The 20,747-nt window shown below is 43.2% G+C and overlaps 1 long non-coding RNA gene across 1 annotated transcript; it reads right to left on the reverse strand.

Annotated features, from left to right (window-relative positions):
• Positions 1–2,786: 2,786 nt before the first annotated feature.
• On the reverse strand, positions 2,787–20,285 carry LOC120751184 (uncharacterized). The gene is made up of 4 exons (XR_005700298.2): positions 20,200–20,285; positions 6,738–6,814; positions 4,608–4,735; positions 2,787–3,064 (listed from the first exon to the last, which is right to left on the reverse strand). It is a non-coding gene; the product is annotated as an uncharacterized LOC120751184 (long non-coding RNA).
• Between the last annotated feature and the right edge of the window lie 462 nt (positions 20,286–20,747).

Consider the following 20,747-nt stretch of genomic DNA (forward strand, 5'->3'; position numbering starts at 1 on the left):
AGTGTTTTCTTTCCCCCTACCCAAGAAAAAAAGTGAAACGCCCACAAACCCAAATTGCTGAGCTTTACAGGCAAAGCAGGTTCCCCATCCCTGTTCACCTGCAGCCCACCGTCTTGGACTCTGTTAGTGAACTGTGGAGTTTGGACATGTGGGACCGCTCCGAAGGGACACGGGCACCGAGAGCTGGTGTCAGGAGAGGCAGCAAGCTCCAGATAAGAAGTTATCCAGGATGAGTTGAGGAAACAGTGGAGGAAAATCTGAAACAGTTTTGCTAGTCACAAAAAGGGCGTTGCATTGCCATGAATACTCCAGCCAGCAAAGCAGTATCCAAGATCTCAGGCTATATTATCCTATAACATAAGCTGCACAAATCCAAGCTTGGAAGGGGAGCCCCCATCCCGACACCAGTACTAGGATGTAATTAAAACAAAATATTCTGCCTTCAGGAGCTGCCACCAAAGAAGTAAGCAAAGGGGGGACTGAGAACAGCAGCAAGGATGACACGTTATTCCAGGGACAGCCTGCCAGCAGAGCAGACCTGCACTCCGAGGGGTTCCTGTAGCCGAGGCCAGTGCTGTGTTAAACAGATGTTTGTGCTTGCTGTAAGTGTCCTCAGTCAGAAATTCCCCACGGGCACGGTGGCAGAGGCAGGGCTTTAGAAATCCATGGAGGGGCAGCGAGGCTGCAGCGAGAGCCGAGGGTGGGCGTATCGCGCCAAAGGAGGTGCAGGAAGGAAATAACAAAGGAACCTGAATGAGAAGCACGTGAGCTGGATGAAGGCCAGTGTTGCTGGCAGGGCTAAAGGGATCTAGTTAACAGGATATGGGAGCAGCAATTACAGCCATTAAAGATGGAGGGCATCAGCTTGAATGTCAGAAGGACTGGGGGTTAGTGAAGTGGGGTTTTTTGTTTGTTTGTGGTTCCAAAGCGTTTGTTTCTAAATGAATGGGAGATGGATGCATTTGTGGGTACACAAATGAAGTGCTCCGTGTCCTTTTCATTGCTTTCTTTTCCTTTGATTTCTTTTTGCCATTGGGCTGTATGTAAATTAAGTCAGTTATTATATAAGTAGTAACAAAAAAAGTATTTTAATTCCAGTGAGGCATAATCAGTTACTCGCTAGAAAACAGTATTGGATTCTCCTTAGGAATCCCTGTGTGGTTTCTTTTCAGACCTCTAGAGCTGGCAGAGTCTGTAAGCACTGACATAGTTATTCTGGTCCATAACTCTATCTGGCTTTCCCCATGATTTCTTAACTCCTTTTCCCCAAAAATGGCCTCTACATTACTATAGGTCATGGCTTCCTGCCTGTGCAAGGAGATTTTATTCTACAGTAAAACTAGACCTATTATCTTCATTATTGTTCTAAAAACAGTCTTAGCAAAATGTAGGAACCTGAACTGTTTGGGTAACTGCATGAAATGCAGGCAAGCAGTGGCATCTCAGAATTAGTGAAAGTACCATTTCTTTAGCAAAAGCTGCTCTTTGTCCTCTCCCAAACCATCCCTCCCTTCCTGCTGTCACTCCCTGACCTGGGTTGTTCCCCCAAAGGAGAGCTGTTATCAAAGGAACCTGTGTCAGGACCCCGGGTCTGCTGGGAAACAGAGGTACTGACAATATCAGTTTTAACAGCAGGGTTCTTCCCACACTAAAATGTGTTTAAAGTCATAGAACATGGGGTCATGCCTCACTGAAACTGCCAAGGGTCTGAAACTCCCCACACAGCTGCAAATGGCTGGGTCAGCGCCCCACATCAAGATTAATTTCCATTCTGTGAATTTTGTTGTGGTACAACTGTTTACACACTTGGGCTTCTAAACACAGCACAACTGATGACAGCAGCTTCGTCTTTGTTTCTCCACTGATTCCCTCCTGACTTCAGCACTCAATGTGACTTGGCTTGTTAGGGATAAGTAAGGATTGAATCCAAAAACCTGCAATTTTTCAGCTGGTTCTTAGGCTGACTTGCTGTGGACAACATACAGCTGTCCTGTTTCATTTCCTTCCAACAGGACATTTGGCAGGTATAGCTTTTAGCTTTAGGAGCAGTAAATACAAACATATGCAAATGTTAAAGATTTCACCCTCACGACTTAGCAGAAAGATTTAGGGAAAGATGAACTGTGCCAACAATTCATATCAGGTGAAAACAATACGTCCCAGGAAACACAGCAGAACAGTCCTAACCTCTGCAGTAATCAGCTGAAACCTGGTGCATTTAAAAGGGTTGTCTCATAAAAGTGAGCTGCCACCTCACCTGATTGTCATCAGCAAAAACTAGAGGTACCTTCACAGGAGCCCACTCAAACTGCAGCATATTCAGAATGAAAAATATTTTTCCAAAGACACTAAAATTTTGGTGAAGTAACATGATCTTCAAATGTTATTTCTTCTCTGAGAGAAGGGTGCAGGACATTTTATAATCACAGCCCCGCTAGGTCTTAGAATATCCACCCAAAGGAGTTTATTCTCAGTGGTTTATTTTTGGGCTGTGTGAGGCAAAATTTTCCTTGGACATCAGCACGTGCAGCAATTGAAAGCAGGCATTAGGCATAGAAACATGGTAGGTATCGGAGTCTGAACCTGCAAAATTCAAAATTCCGTGGTTCTATGCCATCAGTTCACAGACAATCTGACAGATCCTGTGTTGATCTAACACGTGTGTGCTTCTCCTGATTTATGCCACCTCTTGGTCAGACCACTGATAATTTTATTTCTTAGCATGGATGTTTCTAGTTAAATATGCTGATACTGAGTACTAAGGTAAGTTTCACGTGCACAATTAATTGCCATTATAAGTGTGGCTTATTAACCTGAGCTCAGCGCTGTACACAGCAGCTCCAGTGCGTGTAGCTACGTGGATTTACACCCACACTCTCCCAGGGGAGAGCTTGGCTGCTGCCCCTGCTGCCACAAGGCTCTGCTGGGTGTGTTATCATCTGCCGCTAATGGTGCTGCGGTTGGTATTGATGGGGAAAACACTGGCTCCGCAGAGTCGATAGCAAAGCATCCACTTAGAGCAGTGATTTTCCAGGTCTCGCACACTGCAGCCAGGTCCGAGCATCTGCAATGCAAAAAGGATCATCAGATGGTCACTCGAGGGGCAAATTGCAGGCTGGAGTAGACAGACACTGAATTTCAGGTCTACTTCCAAAAAAAAAAAAAAAAAAAAAAAAAAAAAAACAAACAAAACAAAAAAAAAAAAAAAAAAAAACAAAAAAAACAAAAAAAAAAAAAAAAAAAAAAAAAAAACCCACACACACAAAAAAAAAAAAAAACCACCACCACCTGAGGTGAATAATTTTGATTAAAAATGCATTCGATTTTTTTCATAACAGTTTTTGAGAACATTGCTGGGCCATTTTGTTGCAGCTTGAGGCAGACAGCAAGCTTGGAATATTTTAGTCTGGTAGTTAAAACTTTGGCAAAAAAATGGAAGTCTTGGCAGTTTTAACTGTAGATGTCTCTACCAGCTCTCCTTTGCAAAATGTTCAGCTACACAAATATTTTGGTTAGGCAGGACACAGCAAAATGAAAGAGATTTTAGTCTTGAAAATGTCCTTTTTTGTAGGTTTTTTGCTCTAGATTGTTAACTTTCCACACCTGTAAATGCCATCCTGTTACAGACCTTCATGTTCCCAATCATTTGTATTAGCTGTGATCCCTTTGTTTTGTGCACCCATATCCCATCAAATGCTTTGATTTAGAAAAAGCTGAGGTTACTTTACTGAAGGCTGGCTCTCTGAAGAAGCAAAATTTCCTCCAGTATCAGATCTTTGATTTATTATAAAATAAAATTATCTGTGATCATTTTTCAAAAAGACTGTTAGCTTCCTCCTAGGCTTTTCAGGGAGCTACACATACAAAGATTGATATAATAGGAGCGAGTGGGAACAAAGGGAATGTTTTTCCTCTGCCCACAATATAATATTAATGACAGACAGTGCAATTACTATTTTTGAGGTCTTTCTTATTAAAAGGAGTGAATATTACTAATCAAGAGTGCCATAGTGGATCTATTTGGGATGCTAATTAGGCTCTTCATTGTGCTGGGATATATTTATCTTTAGGCTTGTGCTCCATGTCTTCTGAATGCAGCACTACAGAAGCAGAGGGCTTGAGAAGAGTTCCTCCAGAAGCTGCATAATGCAGCAGGGAGGAAAACAGAGCTTTCAGGGTAATGCTGCTAATAAGATTGTAGTTTTCCGTTTGGATGTTAGGGGAAAAAATGGGTTGAGTTTCTTTGCCTGATTTAATGACAAGAAATTAAATTTAGCATTGAACAATACTTTTCGTATCTTTTAGAGGTACCAAGTAAGGCATCTCCACCTTCCAAAGAAATGGCATTAGTATCAAGAATTGCACAGTGTTATTCAGCCTTTCAGACAAGGAGCCAGTCAGGGTTTATGTGTGCAAGACAAGGGGCCCTGTCCTTCATCAGCATCCCTGTCCTCATCCACCATGACCTGAACGAGATTTGTTGCTGCCAGACTTCTGCAGCCCAAGGAGGGAGCCCTGGGGCTCCTTTCTCACTTTTGAGAGCTCCTTCTTCATTTCTGTCTGTAGAAGAACAAAGCCCCACTGCCCCAGTGTATGAGTGTATTTACATGGCCTATGAGACTCAGGCTGCCTGCTGAGCTCTCAGACGTGCTCCTGCACCCCCTCTTCAGCAGGGGTGCAACTCAAGTTGACTTTTGCCTAAGTGTTCAGGGGAGCTGATGGTGGTTGGCATTGCCTGCAAGAAAATCGTGAGAGGATCAGCACAACCAACAGCGCTCGCTGTTGTAAATGATGTGTAAAAAGACAAGCAGGTTACGTAAAAAATGCTCTTTGAAAGGCGTAAAGGAAAACTTATTAATAAACTGTAACAAATCTATGCTCACTCAGAAATACTCTGCTTTAAATATTAATGCAAAACGCAAGAATTTTTCAGTTCAGGATTTTGCTTTCTGAAGAAAGACTTTAAAAAGTCACAGAAGACAAAAGCAGCCCAACCCATGAACCTTCCTGTGGGACTTTTAGTTCTGTAGTTGACAGTCCTTTGTTTTCAGTCCCAGCAGCTGCTTTTCCAAACCCATTTTCCTAGTATCTAACCACTTGTGATTTGTATATAATGATGGAGGTAAATTCACCGTCAGTGAACTTCAGTAGGACATCCAAAGTTGCTCTCCAACATCAGCAATGAGTTTTTGCATTAGCCCTCCAATGTAAACAGTGAAGACTAGGGACTCTTCAGGTGTGGGGTTTATGTTTTCATCATGGATTTTATTGTTTCATCGTGGAGTGTATGACACTGTGCTTGCAGTGGAAGGTCCCTTCCAGATGTCTGTACACATTTTCTGTATCTGCTTCTCTGTATTTTCCATTAGATCTTCTAGGAAAAATAACTTAACCAGCAACATTACTCTGTATGTTTCCCCTCCTGTAGACATGTTCCTGTTCCTTTTCCCAGGCTCAGGTTGTTTTCTCTTAAAACTTCTGAGCTGTTGGATGATGTCATTGATCTTACTAAGGTGCAGAAAGCATTTAGATGTCACCTGAGTCTGTATTTGTACAATGCAAGTTAAGTGCTTGTGGAGTATCCAGAGACTTTCCATACTCCATGAGAGATGGCCCTCAAAAATGGCAGTGTGTGTAGTCAGACTGTGGTTCTGGATAGAACAGTGAATAAACAAAAGCTCAATCATGTCAGCACACTGTCTGAATAGCCGTGATATTTCAGTTCTTCTGCCCCTTGTCATGTTTCTGCTCTGGTACCATCGCAAAAAGTCAGGTGGGCTCTCCTGTCTTTGCTCCCCACCCAGGGGAGGGGGACAAGGCCCCTGGGAGCCAGTGAGTTCCTGCTGTGCGCTTCACCTGACAGCAACGAGGGGCAGGGCTGTCTGCTGCTGAAAGGAGAGGGTGGAAGGACAGGGCAGGGCACCTGTGTGCCAGAGGGGCCCAAGGATATTAATGCCGCCCACTGCTGAGCCATCTGCAGGTTATTACACGACTTGACAGACAGTCAGTTATTAGAAAGGAGTCACACCAAGTCCACTGCGTGGGCTTGAGCACATCTCCTCCTGCTATGCTATTTATCTCTTCCCTGTACTTCCAGCATTTGTTTTTAATTCATATACTGACAGTGACACATGGCGGGAGTCCACAAATGCATAAGATAGCAGCTGGTTGAGCCCCAAAGGAACTGTCTTTTGGCAATAAATCTAAGGAGCAGACAGCAAACCACTCTTTGATAGGTACAGAGCAGGTTGGTCACTTGAATGCTTATGTACCTGCTTGCTGCAGGGCATGCACTTACTCAGGCAGCACAAACGCAACAGCAGTGCCCTGCCAAAGCAGTCGGACCCCGGAGACCAGTGAGGTGAGGATCACTCAAGGTCCACCAGGTTAACACAGGGGAACCGCAGTTGCCCTCCTCCTCCCTCCTTTGGACATGAATTGTTGCCACATCCTCTTCTTGAATAATTAAACTACAGCTGAATAATTCAGTCTATTCAGAGTCTATTCAGATTGTCTATTGTCTGGTGATGAGCAGGGGATGACTGCAGCAGCACACCATACACAACAATGCTGTAATAAAATATTCTTGCTAACTCCAAGGGTAACTTTTTTTACTACAAAGCCACCTTTAGAGTTTTCTTTTGGTTTTTTTTTTTTTTTTTTGCTCCCTCCCTTCTCCATGCTAATACTGCCCACAGCCTTGGATCTCGAGGTATCAGTGGCCAATCTGCTCTTACCATAAAGAAGGGAGCAGTCTCCAGTATCAAGCTGGTAAAGAACTTCCTTCAAACATCACTTGGACACCAAGCTGCATCTGAAAAACAATGTAGTGTCCTTACTAGCAGCCTTGTCCAGGCAGGCAAGAGGGAGGAGCTGGATTTCTCCTCAGGCTATGCAACAGGGCCTTAAAGAGCTGACAGTGGATGGGCTTGAAGGAGCTGGAAAGGGGCTGTGTGATTGCAGCCAGGAGGACCTGACATGCAAAGGGAGGTTCCCACTTGTCTCAAGTACAAATTGCTGAGAGAGGCACAATCTTCACCCCCACCATTGCCCCAGTGAGGTGTGCTTCCCCTGCAATTGGAGCACAAGACCTGATCCTGCTTGTCAGCTTCAACCCAGGCTGGAGGGTGGGATGCACTCATTAGAATTCATCATTACCAGTCTCAGAACATATTCAAAACAGATAGTAAATATATTGCTTCTGTCTTTCTTTTTCTGTCATCCTCCACTCCCCCTCACTTTCCTTCCCATCATCTGTTGCTTCTGCTGCCTCCCACAAGCCTTTCCCCACATTCTGCTCTCCCAGCAGGGGCTCTCCCTGTGGAGCAGTGGGTCTGCTCCAGCAGCACAAAGGGATTTGCAGCAGCAAGACCGGGCACTCACTGGCTGGAGGAGCAGAGACAAGTACCAAGTCACCTGGGCTCAGCAGAAGCTGGGGACAGAGCACTGTGCATGCCAAGCAAGCAGTTCTGAGTAAATGAAGTCAAGTAAATTATTGATGCAGTTTCACCAGTTTCCCCAGCTCTGCTGAGTGTGGATTTGGGCCAAGGGAACAGCAGGAGGGCAGCACACAGAAAAGTCAGACCCTGGGGACCAGAGAGCTGAGCTCCACAAGTCACAGTGACGAGGCTGTGCACACACAAGAACAGCCATGCAGCTCCACAACTGCTCATCTTCTGTTCTCCAGCTCTGTAGTATCACTCCTCAGACTAAAACCTTAATGAGTGCTTGCCAAGTTCTTGTAATCACACCAAATTTCATAATTTAAACATGTTTTGAAGCTCCAGAGAAAAAATGTACATCAGTGGGAACCAGCCATCTGGAAAGCTTTGGAGTCTTTTTTTGCTCATTTGTTTGTTTGCAATTCAGCTACTCCAGTACTGTAAGGGTAATTTAGTTATTTATTTAATTTTAAAGTTTTTAGGTTACAACATGAGTTTTAACAAATAGATGAAGGCACAACTCAAGCAGGGATAATTCACCACTATGAAAAGTAAAGGATGAATGAGGTATGTGGTTGTGCCAAGGTATGGTCCATACTGTTAAAACCCATTGCTTCCTGATGCTATTTGCATAATAGTTTCTTGTAATGTCATTTTTCTCTTGCCTCTGAGTTGTAAGAGAGGGGTAAGGTCATAAACTTAGGGTACAAAAGAAGTGACAGAAGCAGCCTCACCAGCCATGACCTATTGAAATATCAAATCATCAAAATAAAAAGAGATAGTGATACAAAACATCTTCTGAAAACATCCTTTGCAATATGCCATGATCCTGGCCCAGGTGCACTGCACCTTATGAAATTATGCATTACAATATGTGCCAGCTCTGCTTTCATACAAAATCAAAACTGCTTTAAGTAAGTGATTAGATTATCTCCAATAGTCACACCTTTTTTTTTTTTTTTACATGTACCATATTATTCCTTTCATTTTCTGGATGGTGTTTTTTGTTGTTATGATTTATTTCAGTGGTCCTTTTGAGACCCCTAAACAAGAAAATAGAGTCAGGAGAATTGAATGCGAACTAAAGTGAAGGAAGAAAGAGACTAACAAGTGAGCTACGAAAACAAAGATTACTTTTGGGGGAAAAAATCAACACAAGCAGAGGAATGAATGGACACAGAGGAAGAACTAATGACAAGAGAGAAAGAGAAGACACAGTAAAAGATAAGAGGTGGCAAAATTTGTGATGCTGAAGAAAAAGGTACACAATAATCTACTACGGGGGAAAGAAAGCCATTAGGCTGCAGAGAAAACTGAAAAGGAAGTCAAAAGGATACACAATTTTATTCTGAAACCAATTGAGAAGCCAATAAAGTGTCAAATCTAGAACAAAATCAAATAATCCTTTAAATTACAAGATACATGACCTTGGAGAAGAGGCAGCAGTTTTCAGGTTGGATTTGGGGTTTTTTGGGTTTGTTGTTTTTTTTTTTTTTTTTTTTTTTTTCCCCACAGCCATATCTCAGGCAAAAGCTGGAGGTGTTGAGTAAATTTTTAATTGAGAGCATAAATGATTTACATGTTCACAGCAATGTATCCCTCCTTCCTCTGCCACCAAGTGAAACTCTTTCACAGCAAGCATCAAACCTTGATTTCCAAAGTTGTTGTCGTAAATAATGGCTTGTCCTCTAAGCTTTCTCTCCTTTCTGACAGTATATTGCTTTGTGCCCACTGTCCAATTGCCAGATTTCTCTTTGAAAGTGTGTATTTTAGAAGAACATGGCAATCCAATCAAAATAGCTGTTTATAGCCTTAGGAGGCAAAAACCCCAACTGTTAGCATTTGGATGTTTCTACAATTAACGTTTGCGTGATCTTACATCTTAATGTGAATACATCTGAATGCTTTTGGGTGCTGCATAATAAAGAGCTGCTTACTAAACTTAGCAGCACTTCATGTAGATTAGACATTATAATTGATGCTTACAGAGCAGGACCCAGAGAAATGAATTTTATGTTGCTGCAATTTCACTGGTTTGAATTAAAGAGTTACAAAAGGTCTTTATACCACGTGGGAAGGAAAAAATGTGTGCATTCATGGGTGATGCCAATTGTGTTTATGTGTTCTCTGGAAATCTTGTCATTCCTGGCCAGGGTGAGCTCTCCCAGTTCAATTCCCTGGGCTGCAATCTTGCAGCATCAGACTTCAGCCTCCTCCTCCAGCATCCCTGGTCTCTGATATTTTCCCTGTTTCCTTGCCCCTTGCTTCAGTTCTTGAATAGTGACAGTATTACAGCCTTGGGAGACTCTCCTGCCCCAAAAAGCCAGAAGAATACGGCTCATGCTGGGGTTTGCTTCAATCCTGTAACCACCCTTTTCCAGCCTGAGGCTCTGGACATGCCATGTGTTCTCAGCTCACAACTGAGGAGCAGGAGCAAGAGCAGGCTGGCTTGGCTTGCCTCCTTTGGCTTGCCTCTCCAAAATCTTCATGTACTGGTACATGTTCCTGTACTGTTCCATGCCTCCTTCCTTCCCCATTCCTGCTCCTCTTCATGCTTCATTCATCTCTTCCAAAAATCCAAATTTTTGGGTCTAAATCTGTCCTAACAGCTCCTGTTAGTCCAGGCTTTAGCATTTTTGCCATCCAAGACATGGGTTCATGCACAGTGTTTGGAAGAGGAGGCTTTGCCTAGAGCAGAAATACTCTCCCCTTTCTTTCTCCAGAGCCTGTTCATGTGCCAAAAGCCTTAATTGATCAACCTGTATAGATCTGCTGGCACTCTGTTGTGCCTTCAGCAGAAAAAAAGACTGCCAGAGGCATAAAGTGGGGATAATTCATATTAGTCAGGCTGGGAGCTGTATATTAGGACAGATAACCCAAATCATCCCAATACAATCTTCTACATGGGAGACAATTTCCTGTCCAGGTGCCAGACCTGAGGTCAAACAGCCAGATTTGCACCTCCTGAGCCAGGAATGTAATTCAGCAGCAGCTGATCAATAACAGCCTGGAGCAGATGGAGCAGCTCTAGGGTTGTATCCAGGTACAAAGCCCTTATCCCAAGCACAGACTGCAGCCTTGGCCAGCTCCCTCCCAACCACATGCCACAGGATTCCCAATCTGGCATTGAAAGGCACCACCACGTTCTGGAATAAAGGAACGACTCAGATATCTGACCCCAGGAGACAACTTGGCATTGTGCTGGATTCGTAAAACACTAAGAAGAGAAACCTCATCCTTCTTCACATATCCCACAGAGGAATATCACAGAAGATGTTTTGTGTGCCAATAAGGAAGAAGGAACCCCCTGAATCTAGGATTTACCTCCATCACAAATAATCCTGAATAAACACCGTTAATGAGCACTGACAATGCTAGTACAAAATTCTGTCCCAGTAGTTCCTCGTTAAGCTGGCCTGTTCCAAACACTCTAATCTAAAATTATGTTTATCAGGGAAGTCATAAAAGCAGGAACTCCAATCAGCAGTGTTTGATGAAAGAAAGGAATAGATAAGATTTTTCGTATGCCTAGTTAAATAATGGCAGAAAAGGGAGGTGAAGACAACCACAGGCAGGGGAAAACCTGTAATCAGGCCTCATTAATACTATAGTTAATTGATTTTCTGCTCAGATTCCAAGGAGGAACAGGAAGCTTTCTTTAAGGTGGGTAATAGATTAACAAACATTGGAGAGGCAGAGAGGAAGGGACACACTAATATGTAAACAATGTGAACTTTTCCAGTTTTGAAAGTTCTATTTGCTTCAAAAGTTAGCATGAATATTATACTCAGTGGTACAACGTTCACAGACAATTTTAAGCCTTGAAGGGTTATTTTCCCAAACTCTGCGTGCTTAAAAAAAAAAAAAAATTAGTTCTACCCTATTTGTGAAACTTCCCCTCTCCTTTTATCATATCTGAGGAACCATAAATTGAAGAATCCAGCATTGGTCAAGTCTGCTAATTACTTAGCAACATTTGATTCTCTTTCCAAGTGATGATTCAAATGCTGTGACTAGTGATACACAGAGAGAGAAAAACAAAAACAATTTTCCTAGAATGAAAAAGGCTTCTTTTAATTCAGTTCAGGTAAACTATACAGACTTTTTAAAGTGGTTGGTGCTGACTGAGATTAAACAGGAGCAATACAGTGCCAAAAGTGTTATCCAAGAATATTATCAAAGTAGTGGTCTGCCTAACCACATAAATATGTTTATATGGGATATTGCTCTCTGAAATCCCATGGGCTGCAGAGCAGAGCTGTCCCATGGCATCTCACCCAAGCCCTGACACATCCATTATGTCACTGCTGGATTCATCCCAAGAGTCCAAATTCAGGAGCAGCGCTGCCTTACAAATCTGTCTACCTCAAAGTGCACCTTCTTCCCCCCCTCCCCTCTAAAACCTTTTCCTATTTATACCCTGCTTCAACAGCTGTGCTTTATTCCCCATTCAACATCCATTTTCCCTTAAGAGGGATAATTAATTTAGAACTCCAGGCAATCAGACATAGGTGAGAAACCAGCTTTCCTGGCATTGCCTTTCTTTTCTTAGCCATTAAATGGTGCAATTGTGCCTCACGTTTGCATGGGAACAAGGGAATACGCCCAAAATCAAAACCAGAAAATAATTCCTTTTAATGCTATGCTAACCTAATGGAACATAGAAGTGCAGAAGTCATAGTCCTCTACTACAGTATTAATTCATCTTGGGCTCTTTAAGTACTAAAAAGTCAAGGACTGACAAAATTAGGCTTTGATGTGTCATCTTCATTTAAGCAACCACATGCTTGCCCAAGTAAATAGTTTCAAGAACTGATTTCAGCAACCTTAGGTGCAGTAATACTTCAGAGATTTCTTCTTCCCATCAGAGAAGAGCAGACGTGTTTGCATTTATTGAAGCTTTCTGTTCACGCTCCCTGCTTTTAGTCCCGAAGGCTGCCAGCGGTCGGGTGCTTCAGTTGGGGGGTGAATCTCAGCCCTTCCCTACCCAAAGTCACGGATGCAAAAGATCACACTGACACTGCTAAAAGGAGCAAGGAGTCCCCAGGCTATGTGAGCTGTCAGCTTCGGGGTTTTGTCTGAACTGGTCTCGGGGTGTTGTCGACCCTCAGAAAGAAACTCATCCCCTGGGACTTGATAAGCAAGAGGGGAACAGGGAAACCCTACTCTCAGTCGGGTTTTAATCCTGTAATCTGAGAGGTCATCTCCCGCGCTGCCTTGGGTGACCTTGGTGCTCTCCGCCACCTTGTCCTGCTACCTCAGGGAAGGAATGCAATGCAGGAATCAGGTCATAGGTGTCCTAAGAACATGTAAATGGGCACATATCGGTGATCTCAGCTATTTAGTGAGATCTGTGCTCATGTTTCATCACCCTAGACTGAGGTCAAATCATCTTTTGGTTTTAGCATATAAAAACCCCTTTCTTGATGCTGTAATTAAGAAAATTATTTATCCCATACCTTTTATGCAATGAGTGACTTCTGCTAGCCTGCTTTTTGCATGTTTTCCCTTTAGAGCTAAAACAGTTGGGATAGTGAAAATACATTACTTGTCACCTCCTGCCCCCAAATACTGGCACAGTGTGTGAAGTACAAAAGCAAAAACATTCACATATGCAGCGTTCTATTGCAGTGAGTCTATTTGGACTCCTCTTCTAATAAAATCCAGGTGATTGCATGTGATTCTACCTTTGCAACACAGCATGTGCTCACGCTGGATGCATTGTGTTTTGCAGACGCTACAGGAGAAGCCTGATGGAGAGGGGCTGGCGGATGAGAGCGAGAGAAAACTACATTTCCAGTAAATAAGAGCATCACCCACAAAGGATCTCTCAACTCAGTGACCTTTGAAGTTGCAAGGACACATGCCCTAGACAGGTAAGGGAATTACATTACTCATTATTTTCCGGTGGTTTTGTGCTGTGAAGCATGCTCGTACAAGGAAAGAGCAGTTTGCAAAACTGTGTTTGAAAAGGACCGGATTTGTCAGCCATGACAACAGCTAGGGGAAGGTTTAAATAAAATAATAGGTGTTTTTTGCCTTTAATGTCTATAATTAGTTAATGCAGCATAAAAATGAGCGCATCATTACTCTTCCTCTCTCCACTGTAGGGGGAAAAAAAAAAAAAAAAAAAATCAACAAAGAGAAAACATGCAAACCCAGTATTTTTTAGCTTGTCTTTTAAGAGCCTGGCTCCTGTTTAATATGCGCTTAGTAATGATGCATTCAAATGAATATTTTCGACCTGTGATGACAACTTTTCAAGAGCAGTTTTATCAATGTCAGACAGCTTCCTGTTTTTGACCATAGAAACACAAGACAGAAACCACCGCTACCATTATTAGTTTTGGCTCATCTTCCTGCTGTTTGGATAGGAAATCCCCATTTTAATTTCTTTTTTTTTCTGGTAGTGAATTGGCATCGTTACTTTTAGAACTTCCCGATTGTAAATGCTGAATCAAATGTCTCGCCATAAAAGAAAAAAAAAAACCAAAAAACAAAAACCAAAAGCCCTGCCTTGTACCAGCACTGCTAAAGCTGCAAAAGCCAGACACTCCTGGGAAATGTTAGAATTTGCACTGTCTTAATTTTGCAGGTTATTACTTCTGTGTTGTAAGGCACAGACAGTCACCTTACAGGTACTGACAGGCTTGTTTGCAACAGACCCAGTGATGCCACGTTTACTCACAGATGCTGGAAGAGGGAACCATCCCCGCTCAGCAGAGTTTGTTGACAGTACTTTTTGGTGTCAGTCGTGTGAGGAAGGATTATTTTAAGGACGTTTGCCTTCGACTACACGCAATTGCTCCACATTCTGGTGCTCGCACTGACCACCTCACAGGGATTAGTTTTAAGTAAAGGACTGTGTCTGTCCCTTTCTCTTATGGGTCTATGGATCCAGCAGGTGTAAGCAGTTCAGCTTGCCCTGCACGAAACATCTCAGCTGAAGGTAAAACAAGCTCCAACATCGTATGAGTTTTTCCCACCCCTGCGGGCTTTTTTTTCAGGCTGTAGCTCACTATTTCACTTTGTTAGGGAAGGGTATTTAGCATAAAAAGAACTTTGAAATCAAGAGATCAGCTAAAAATATCACTAAACATTTAGTCCTCCCTTCCACATGCTCACAGAGGTTTTTTTCCAGCTTTTTCTTTGAACCTTATTGATTCCTGTTATGAACATAATTTTATGTAGGTGCACACCCTGCATAAGGTGCCAAGCTGCACAGTGTTCTGTTGGATTCAGTAACAGACTTAAATTTAGCAATTTTCTGATTGGAAATAATGCCATTATTCATGTGCCCTTGTACCAACTCCCAAGCTGCTGCCAGGCTCTCTTGACAATATGACGTTCCTGATGCACATTATCTCAGAGGTCAGTGCAGAAGGAAAGGTGTTACACAACACTCAAGAACGAATCCTCCAAGGAGGAGGTCTCAGATAGGCACAAAAATGGTGTAGACCAATCTTGGCACAATATCTGCTGGATCCTTACACACTTTAAATATATACAGTGCTCTCTTCCTGGGTGTTACTTACAGCTGAGACATCAGCGCTGGCTCAGTACACACGGTATAGTAATTGGGACAGCTGGCCACCAGAATGATGAAGAGAAATAACTGATGGGCTAAACTGGGGGGAACATGAGCTTATTCTTATTTTTTGAGGTTGTATGGAGGATTTTCTTATAGCTAATGTTACTTTGTGAGCGACCTGCAAAGACACCTAAAGACAGCAATCTAAATCCACAAGCAGCAGTCAGTTTGTATTCAGAATTTTGCTTCCCCATCAGATCTAAATTTAAGATTTCAGGTCCAGTTGCTCAGTGGCTTGACTGCTGTATCTGAAAATGATATAAAGTCTTCAGAGTGTTGTGAAAAAGCAAAGGCTAGATCTTCATCAGCCCAGCAGCCTAGGTGTGAGCACAGAGTAAGCTAGAGGTAGGAGAGACATCCATAGAGCAGCCTGGGAAGCGGGACACGGCTTGGCCTGCCCCTGGGCATCCTGCCACAGCTGCCAGCCTTCCTCCCGCCCCCTGTGCACTGCCCAGGTGCAAAGGGAGAAGCTGCAAGCAGCTGGCACAGCCTGGGACAAGGAGCCACCGGCTCAGGAGTGCTGTGGGGACGTGAGCACCTTCAGGCTCTGCCCTGCCCAGCCCTGCAGCTGCCCCTCCGAGCCTCCTCTTTTAGAGGCTTGCGTGCAACTGAGCACAAAAGCTGCGAGGACCTGGAGATTAAAATATTTGATTTGCTTGTGCAGAAAGGATTTACTGACACAAACCAGGGCCTGTGATGAGATCTTGTTTACCAGGCAAGCGTGGGGCTGGAAATCAATACACTAAAATTGCTGTGACCAGAAATTAGACTCACTTAGTGACCAAAATTCATTAAAACAAGCTATGCCTCGCATCACACCTTTTGCATGACTGATTTAACACTGTTACTTCCTTCTTGCTTTCTCCCAGAATGACCTCTTTAGAGAAAAACATTTGTAGAAAGTCGCTTGTAAAAATTATGAAGTAGAAAAGAATAAAAAGTGTCAGTCTTTTATAAAGAACACTTGCTAATAAAGGCTTTAATTAAAATGTTGTTGGAAAAGGCAAAAGAATTTTAAAACCCACAGATATGTGCAGTAAGTGACTTGTACAACATCTTTAGCAATTTCCTTTTAAGAACCTTTGATGGGTTGTCTTTATAGTAAAACTTTCTTTATTCCTTTCCCCTAAAATATCAGTTGTCCCACTCTTGCATTGGCCATCGTCTTATTTAATAGATTTAAAAGATTTTCTTACCAGGAGTTACTCTGGAAAAGTGATCTGAAGCTGATGGAAGAAGCTTTGTGAATCAGAGACACAGCGGACAAAATAGCAGGAGTGTGTGAAATTGTAGGACAAGGGGAGAGACAGGAGCTGGTGACTGGGTTACTAATAGAGCTGAGAGACAACCACGAAGTATCAATATCTAATAAACTCCCTGTATCTCTCATGCTAATGTGCCTTTCTTCAGATAAAGGACAGAACACCCCAAGGCCTTGCTCACAGAAATTGGCGTTGTACTGCTGACTAACAGCACTTCTGGCTAATTCAGGCAAGCAGATTAAAATAAGCCTGATAAAAGCAACAAAAGGAAAGATTTGTGTCCCTTGTATCTTCCTTTCAAACTGATATTCTTGGGATGGCAAAGGAGAGCTGGCAAGGCCACCAGCTGGTGGTACAAGCGTCTGGTGTGTGCGCTGCATGGAGGTTTTTATGAAGCCCATTTTGGGGGCTGACACTTCTTTTCTTTTTCCCTCCACTTCTCCATCAAAACAGAGACATCCTCCAGCAAGAACAGTAGCAGTACATCTACCGGTGGAGGAAAAGAGCTTCAGTCTCCATTGTATTTGCTGGCAATCAGCAGAAACTGAGAACTGTCTTTTTTCTCCTACATCCTCACCCACAACTCAGCTTCCACCTGAACACGCTGTGTGTGGTGCACAAACCTGCCGAGCCCTTAGGCGCAGCTATATCATAGGAGGTTCCTTGCCAGCAGATTAAAGTTCAGTTTAACACCTATTTATCCACACAGAGCTGAGCTGGTAGCAAGGAACAGGTCTCATTAGCACTCTGCTGCGCTGCCCCATAGACCCAGGAGCTGATAGCAGCTATTTATACTTTTAGAAAGCAGCTATGAACCACAGACATTGCTACAGTTGTGCTTAGACTGGGAGATGAAGGTGTGTTGGCACACTCTGTGGTGCTGGGTGCCCTAGAACTTGGGATATGAGGATGGATAAGGGATATGCAGGACACACACACCAGGGAAAGAACAAGTGGGTCACTTGACTCCAGAAGCCAAGAGATGCTCTAGGATCCTGTGGTCTGGCCATGGCTCTGGGCAGCATCAAACAGTAACAGGCAAGTCCTCTGAGTTGCATCAAAAGAAAGGTTTTGTTAGGAAGAAACCCTCTATTGACACGGAAATCGTGCTTTTACTATTATTAAATATTAATTTTAAAAATCAATAGGAACAAGGTTTTAATTTCTGAAGGCACAGAGGTCCAGGGTTATGGAGCTACAGACTTTCATTACAACTGGTTTCAGACTGGGATTTTAAGAGCTCCGTTCTTTGTGCAGATCTTTCTTCCCAGGAATTCAAATAGAAACTTAAGTTGCATTTAAAGCATGACTACAAGTTGTATATCTGCACATCCCACCTGTTTGGTGGACAGAATATTGCATTACATTTATATTCACTTTCCTGATTTAAACTATAGCACATCTTCCCTAGGAAGCCAACACTATTTAACGAGTGCTGAACTACAAGTGACATTGAAGGACCTGGTTTTGCAAGGAAAAAAAAAAAAATTACATTGATTTAAGTTACCAGCTTAAAATTATTTGTTCAAAGTTCATCTTCTGCAGTGAAAGTCCCCATAAAACCAAGCTACAGTAGAAAGTGTATGCATGTAATTTGCATAGCTGCCATTCAGAGCCAGCCAGGGTAGGAAATAAAAAGTTACACGCTATTCAAGCTCTAACCCCAAGCTTCAACTCCCTCAGCAGTCTCAGCACAGCTGGAGCTTTTTTACTAAATTTGTCACCAGTGTAACAGGGAACAACCAAGAAAGAGGGAAAGAGCCTAATTAGACTTCAGGCTCTGTATCTCAGGGTGGGAGCAGAGCAGCTCACCACTCCTTTGGGCCCAAAAGCTGATCTCAAGAAATATCATAAACCCAGCCAAAAAAAAAAAAAAAAAAAAAAAAAAAAAAAAAAAAAAAGAGAGCGAGCGAGATGGGAGATGGGTAGCATTTGTATTTAGGATGGTTAAAAAGACAGAACTGTATTCAGCTGCACTGTTGAAAGAGAGAGTTTAAACCAGCTAAGAGATTGATTTGAAACTGAAATGCTATGTTCTGGTTTGCTTTATGAATGCCCATAAATGCTGCACTTTTAGGTGATTTTTTAAAAAAAAGTTGGTGAAATCTAGCAAAGCTTTTTACAACATTTTCAGTGAAATGATGCTTCAGGGGTAGTGAGGTTATGGCACATTTTCTGAAGGGTGGATTAACATTGGGTAGGACTTCCCATGAATGCCAAATCCTACTGTATTCTAGATTATCAAAGCATAGCTTCATGTTTTGGAAAAGGAAAAAAAGCAATCCATCTTGAAAAATTTTCCTATTCATACTTGAATTTCTCAAAAAAGCCCACTTCATTTAGGGTGATATTTCTGACGTGGATATTGAAAAAAGAAAATGCTTCTCTAATGTGAAGATCCCCAGTTCCTCATGAAATCAGTACTGTGCATTAGTTGTCCTCTCCATCTCTGGAGGGGAAAAAAAAAAAATCAAGTCATAAATCTTTCTGGCATCTCTATTCACTCTCCTGATTACACCATATCATGCTGAGGAACAAAGCAAGCTTTTTTTTTTTTTTAAACTAAGCTGCATGTCTGGAGAGGCTTGTGAGGGGGACTGTGTAGCTGTGGAGATAAAGCCTCTAACTCCACATTAATATGTAGCTCAAAAAGAAAAGAAATTGGAACAGCCATGAAATATGGAGTACAAGATACACCTTGCATTAGTATTTCTGAGCCGTAGGAATGGGCTATCAAGATTTAGGTGGCATAATATTCTGAATTCTATTTTAAAAGCATCATTATCATCAGAGAACACTTAATATAAATCCTTCCTACGGATTCCCTGCAGGAATAAGGTGGCCTAGCTAACAAAGCCTTTATTTATTCAGTAGCACATACTCCATTTTCCTGTGAAATGTAGACAAGGCACCTGCTTCTACCATCTCCATAGCTCAGCTACCACTGCACAAATATTCCTTTAAACATTCCTTTATATCCAAGGTGTACCTGGGCACTACCACACGTCCTGGTGTACAAAGGTCTCCTTTCACACACCACACAAGAAAGAGCAAACAAGGACACCACAACTACTAAGCACACAGGAACTTGTTCAGCTCCAACTGACACGGCATTTCCCGCCCCCTGCCAGGATTTTCACACAGCAAAGCCTCAGCAGGCACATGAAGGAAGCCAAAATAACAGCAGGGTTTGTTGCCTTAGCTCTTCCCTCTGCAGCCTTGCAGGATGGAAGGGAGACAATCAGGGTCATTGCAACCCATAACCTGTAAAACCAGCGTCAGTGCACCATTACCTGTGCCCCAGAGAGACTTTTGCTTCTCATTTATCAACCCTGCCTCGTGAAAGCACTGTGTCATAAATACATGTTCATCTCTCAGCCACTATATACTGTCACTTAGAAGCACGAATGTCCCTTCAACCCATCTAATGCCTGCAGATTGGGGCGCACCACACAGCTGGGACAACCCAGCAGACCTGGAACTGGTCTGTGTTGTGGGCTCCCTCTGGCAATGCCCATTAGAGGCAGTCCTTGAGGTGACCCAAAACAGCAGGCTGTGGACTGTGTAGGTCTTATTTATCAGCACCCCAGTGGGGAGGTGTTCCAGCAGCCCTCTTGTTAGAGGGTAGAAATGAGCCCAGACACAGATTCCTTGTTTATCACAGCATGGAAAGGATCCTGGTTTGTTCCTCTTTACAGCTCAGCCACCCTGACCCCAACCATTCACTGACCCTGGCTGCAGCAAGCTCCTACTGGAGGTTTCCCTTGCAGCCTCTGACTGCTGGTTATTTCCTGCTGAACTCTGGCTGCAGGGATCAGTTTGTAGACTCTGACTGCAGCTCTTACCCAGCCAGACTGCAGCTGCAGGTTCCAACAACAGGCTCTGACTGCACACCCAGACTGACCTCAGAGCAGGGATTCTCTCGCCTCAGGGTCCTTCTTCATGAGCCTCTTCTTCCTTAAGGCCCCTCCTCCTTCATGATTCCCCCTCACCAGCAAACCCATTACCTTTTATCACACTCATCTTTATTGGCTACAGCTGTGACTCCTCAGGGGTGAGGCTGTATTGGGTAATTAACACAGCTGTTAATGATCAGGGGTCAGGCCACCTGTATTCCCTCCTCCTACATGTTCATCTCTCAGTCACTGTATGCTGTCACTAGAAGCATGAATGTCCCTTCAGCCCATGAAAGGCCCACAGGTTGGGGCACCCCACACAGCTGGGACAACCCAGCAGAGCTGGGTCTGGTCTGTGTTGTGGGCTCCCTCTGGCAATGCCCGTCGGGGCAGTCTTTGGGGTGATCTGAAATAGCAAGGCTATGGACTGTGAGGTCTTATTTATCAGCACCCCAGTGGGTGCAGACCCACTGGCAAATTCCAGCCCTAAATTAGGCACACAAGGAGCCCTGCTGAGGACAGGGAGACTGCTCAGCTGAGCAAGGCTGACGTACAA

Source organism: Hirundo rustica, chromosome 3 (assembly GCF_015227805.2).
Source record: "Hirundo rustica isolate bHirRus1 chromosome 3, bHirRus1.pri.v3, whole genome shotgun sequence".
NCBI classification, from domain to species: Eukaryota; Metazoa; Chordata; class Aves; order Passeriformes; family Hirundinidae; genus Hirundo; species Hirundo rustica.